The following is a 6,000-nucleotide window of genomic DNA, read 5'->3' on the forward strand; positions in this document are numbered from 1 at the left end:
TGGTTTTACTGAAAAAAATTACAAGATGCGTTACAGGTGTCCGGTCACTTCTGACCACGAAGAGCACAAGTGTGACTCCGAAACGAAGAGCACCAGAGTTAAACTCATTCAGACTTGCAAATCATGCTAGCAACAAGCTAGTAACTCGCTTATCATGTTAGAAACGTGCTAATAACTTGTTAATCATGCTAGAGACATGCTAGTAACATGTTAATCATGCTACACTCATGCTAGCAACATGCTAGTAACTGGTTAATCATGCTAACATGCCAATAACATGTTAATTATGTTACTAACATGTTAGTAACATGTTAATCATGCTAGCAACATACTAGTAACTTGTTAGTAATGTTAGAAACATGCTAACAACATGCTAGTAACTGGCTAATCATGCTAACATGCCAATAACATGTTAATTATGTTAACAACATGCTAGTAACATACTAGTAACGTGTTAATAGTGCTAGAAACATGCTAGAAACATGTTAGTAACTTGTTAATGTTAGAAACATACTAGCAACATGCTATTAACTGGCTAATCATGTTAACAAAATGCCAGTAACATGTTAATCATGTTAGACTTATGCTAGCAACAAACTAATTGCTAATAATGCTAGAAACATGTTAGTAACTCATTAATCATGCTAGAAACATGTTAGCAACATGCGATAACATGCTAACAAAATGTTTATTATGCTAACAGCATGCTAACAACATGGTAGTAACATGCTATTAACATGCTAATCACGCGAACGACATGCAAATCATGCTAACATCATGCTAGTAACGTACTAATCATGTTAGAATCATGCTAGTAGCACTAGTAACTTGCTAATCATGCTAACAATATGCTAGTAACTTGCTAATCATGCTAGTATCATGTTAATCATGCTAGTAACAAGTTAGTTTGAACAAGTTAGTCACACCTTTGAACCAAAGTTTTCTTTATTTTCATGACTATGAAAATTGTAGATTCACACTGCAAGGCATCAAAGCTATGAATTAACACATGTGGAATTATATACATAACAAAAAAGTGTGAAACAACTGAAAATATGTCATATTCTAGGTTCTTCAAAGTAGCCACCTTTTGCTTTGATTACTGCTTTGCACAAGAGGTAGTCACCTGAAATGGTTTTCACTTCACAGGTGTGCCCTGTCAGGTTTAATAAGTGGGATTTCTTGCCTTATAAATGGGGTTGGGACCATCAGTTGTGTTGTGCAGAAGTATATATAGTATATATAGAATTAAATATTTTATAGAATTAAATATAATTCCACATGTGTTAATTCATAGTTTTGATGCCTTCAGTGTGAATCTACAATTTTCATAGTCATGAAAATAAAGAAAACTCTTTGAATGAGAAGGTGTGTCCAAACTTTTGGTCTGTACTGTAGTTACGTTATGAACTTTACAAAATATCTTTGTGGAACATGCTCTTTACTTAATATCCTAATGATTTTTGGCAAATTTTGACCCATACAATATATTTTTGGCTATTGCTACGAATATACCTATGCTACTTAAGACTGGTTTTGTGGTCGAGGGTCACATTTATTAGCATTTCTATTATAAAAAATTGGCATTATAATGTTGTTTGCTGTATCTCCTGATGGAGAATCTCTCATTTCTAGCGCTGCAATCGGAGAACATGTAAACAAAAACAGAGCAGAGCGGCAGTAGACAAGTTTTTTGCTGATTCGTCTGGTACTCTTCCTTCTGTCAACACGAAGTGTAACATCCTTCACGTCAGATGTTTTAAAAACAAAACATAGAAAAGTAGGTCTGATACATCTGAAATTTAACCCTTAACCTTAATCTGTCCTAAACTGTAGTGTAGTATATACCCACCAAAATCTTTAGAATAGAATGTTGTCTTGGATGCATGAGATATATTTGTGACCCTGGACCACAAAACCAGTCATAAGGGTCAATTTTATTGAAATTGAGAAATACGCTATAAGCTTTCCAGCCACTGATGTAGGGTTTGTTAGGATCGGACAATATTTGGGTAAGATACAACTATTTGAAAATCTGGAATCGAAGGGTTTAAAAAAATAGGCCTAGGCTGGTTGGCTGGTTTTAGCTGGTCAACCAGCCTGGTTTTAGCTGTTCATAGCTGGTCGGCAGGCTGGTTTTAGAGGGGTTTTTGGCCTTTTTTCCAGCCTAGCCAGGCTGGTAAGGCTGGTCTTAGCTGGTCAGGCTGGAAAACCACCAGCAAAAAATAGCCTGACCAGCCCGGCCAGGCTGGGAGACCAGCTAAAACCAGCTACTTCCAGCTTAAACCAGCTAATACCAGCCAATACCAGCCAACCAGCCTAGGCTGGTTTTAGCTGTTTTTTTCAGCAGGGTGCTTAAGACTGATTTTGTGGTCCAGGATCACATTTGGTTTTTAATGCATATAAGCTGTTGTGCCCCTAAGACTATTTCCACACACACACAAAAACTTGAACTTGTCTTGAGCTTACAAAACTTGCAAAACACTTATTTATGGGCTTGTAGGAACAAGTTGTTGCATAATCATGTCCCATGTAACTCCACCAAAGTGCAACTGCAATTTCTACTTTCTTCCCCAATTCTCAAAAATGCATGCATGCCTGAGAATGTGTACAGTAGATTATTTATCTGCATGTGTGTGACATTTTCCCATGACAAAAATTAGGACAGTGTGTAATCAGATTACAACCAGTCTCATCTTCACCCTTTAAAACTGCACGTTTCAGCTATTATCTCCTTTAATTACTTTGTTTTTGTTATTATGCTTCCTAGAAATACTTTGACTTTTACATTTTAGGCTCCCATAGACAAGCAGAGACGTCCACGTTCATTTTACAGTTTTATGCTCTTACTATATAGTCTCATATGTATTATTATATATCCAAACACATTTTAGAATATATGTTTAATATAAATTGTATTTAAAATTCACATTATAGGATTCCAAAGGACTCTGGAGCTGTAATGTCTGAGCTATTACAACAAGTTAATTTAACCTACAAAATATTCAGCTGTAAAGTAAATTAGGTCCTGTTGTATGTTTTCTTTTTGGTAGAGCAGGGGGTGGGACGGTGGGCCAGGTCCATGAAGGGGAACAGGTACAGAGTCAGGGCCTGGACTTTGGAGCAGAGGCAGACATTGGAGCAATGGAGGTCCTGGGTCGTGGAGCAATAGCAGACAGTGAGGCAGTGGAGGACCTGGGCCGTGGAACAGTGGTAAACAGTGAAGCACTGGAGAACCTGGACCATGGAGCTGTGGCAGACAGTGGAAACTTGAAGGACCTGGGCCGTGAAGCAGTGGCAGACAGTGGAACAATGGAGGACCTGGACCGTGGAGTGATGGCAGACAGTGAAGCTCTGGAGGACCTGGGCCATGGAGCAATAGCAGACCTGGATCATGAAGCAGCGGTGGACTTGGACCGTGAAGCAATGGCAGACTGTGGAGCAGTGGAAGCCATGGCGGGGCCGGCAGAGCAGGAAGCCTAGGTGGTGCAGGCAGAGCAGGAAACCATGGCTGGGCAGGCAGAGCAGGGAGCCTTGGCGGTGCAGGCAGAGCAGGAAGCCTTGGCGGTGCAGGCAGAGCAGGGAGCCATGGCGGAGCAGGCAGAGCAGGAACATTGACAGTGGTTGAGCAGACAGTGAGTTCATCAATGGGTGGTACCCCCTTTTGAGGATCTGCAGTGGGAGAACAACATGCGGCCGCCATCTTGTGCAGTGGCTCTGGCGTGGTGGCCATCTTGAGTGCAGGCTCGTGGCTGGCAACTTGACTTGACCTCCGAGGATCAGGCATCACTTGATTTGATGTTGAAGGAGCGGTTGTGACTTGACTTGGCCTTGAGGGAACAGCTGTGACTTGACTTGGCTTTGAGGGAACAGAAGTCTTGGCTTGACTTATGGTGTGAAACTTTGTCTTGACTTGCCTCAGAATGTAAAGCAGTGTCTTGGCTTGACTCAGGATGTGAGGTGGTGTCTTGGCATGACCCAGGATATAAAGCTGTGTCTTGACTTGACTCAGGAAGTGAAACTGTGTCTTGACTTGATTCAGGAAGTGCTGCTGTGTCTTGACTTGACTTTGCAGGAACAGCAGTTGTAACGTGACTTGGCTTGGCAGGAACAGCAGTTGTAACATGACTTGACTTTGCAGGAACCAGCAGTTGTAATGTGACTTGGCTTGGCAGGAACGGCAGTTGTAACATGACTTGACTTTGCAGGAACAGCAGACATGACGTGAACAGGCTGTAGCTTGAATGAAGTGGCATAAGGTGGTGCTGGCTTGGTTGACAGGAGTTTAGGGAGACCAGCTGCTCGAGCCAACAGTAGCGGTGGGTCCTCCACGCTGGACACCAGCGACCTCAAAACAGAGTTGACATGATAAAGTGCAGATACAGAGGCCATTTTGCGTACAAGGTCCGATGCGACCGCCATCTTGTGCAGTGGCTCTGGCGTGGCGGCCATCTTGAGTGCAGGCTCGTGGCTGGCAGCCATCTGGTGAACAGGCTTTGGGATGGCGGCCATCTTGGCGACAGGCTCTGGCATGGCGGCCATCTTGTGCAGTGGCTCTGGAAGGGCGGCCATCTTGTGAACAGGCTTTGGGACGCCAGGCTTGGCGTGAGCAGGCCCTAGAGCGGCAGGCTTGGCGTGAGAAGGCCCTGGGACGGCAGGCTTGGCGTGAGGAGGCTGTGGCTTCACAGACGTGATGTGAGTAGGATGTGGTTTGGTAGATGTGACGTAAGCAGGTTGTGGTTTGGTAGCAGGCTTGACAGATGTGACTTGAAAAGGCTTTGGCTTGGCAGACATGACGTGAACAATTCCAGACATGACGGATGGGATATGAAAGCGCTGTTGTGTTGTGGGTACTGTGGGGTGGCAAGGTTCTTCATCCACAACCCCCACAGTAAACAAGGTACCACTCAAACGAAGTGCAAAGTCGATATATTGTTCTAGTGTCCAGTGAGGGGTGTGGCGTGGCATTAAACATGAAATTCCATTTGTGAGTCCAAAACGGAAAATGTCCTTAAGAGCAATGTCATTAAACTCTACCTGGTAGCACAGGTCCCAAAATTCTGCCACAAAATCCACAATAGGTCGATTACCTTGTCGGAGCCGAAGGAGAGAAACTTCGAGGTCCATGGCGATCTGTTTGGACAAGCTGTTGGATCTGTGGTAGGCAAAGTATTCTGTAAATGCAGGACTCGTAGGAAGCGTTGTAAGATCCAGATGCGAGCTTTATTAAACAGATCGTTGTCAAGACAGGCAAGGTAAAACACCGGCAAACAGTAACATCCAAGGCAAGACAAAAGCGTAATCCAATAGACAGGCGTGGGTCAAAATCCAAGTGAGCAGTCCAAAGTAGCAAATGAAACAAAACAATGAAACAAGGAAAAACTATGACTATGAAACAAAACTATGACCATGAAACAAAACTGACTATGAAACAAAACCGTGGCAAAAACAATCAATGAGTTTTCAATGAGAAAATGATTAGTAGAGTCCGCTACAGCAAAACAATACTTCGCAAAGCCTGTTTGGTTTAGGCCCTGCTTAAATGGCCACCAAACAGGAAGTTACCATTAGAGGCAGCAGAGGGAGCATCAACAGTTAGTGTGAGTAAAGGCTCCCTCTGGTGGCCTGGCGTTACAAAGAACTTCATTTGCACAACTTTAAAGGCGATTTTCTCAATATGTAGATTTTTTGGCACTCCCAGTTTCCAGATTTTCAAATGTTTCCCATGTATCCCAAATATTTTCCTATCAAACCATACATCAGTGGAAAAACTTATTTATTCAGAGTTGAGATGATGTATAAATCTCAATTTCACAAAATTGACCCTTATGACTGTTTTTAATCCAGGTTCAAAAAGATTCATAAGATACTGCACTGATTTGACAAATAACTGAAATCCAAGATACATCTGCAATTTCTACATTTAATATACCCAGATAAAATATGATGTTCAGGCCAAAGTAACTAAAATAATCCTAAGCAGCCCGACAGGCTCGTCCA

Source organism: Garra rufa, chromosome 24, assembly GCF_049309525.1.
Source record: "Garra rufa chromosome 24, GarRuf1.0, whole genome shotgun sequence".
Classification (NCBI taxonomy): domain Eukaryota; kingdom Metazoa; phylum Chordata; class Actinopteri; order Cypriniformes; family Cyprinidae; genus Garra; species Garra rufa.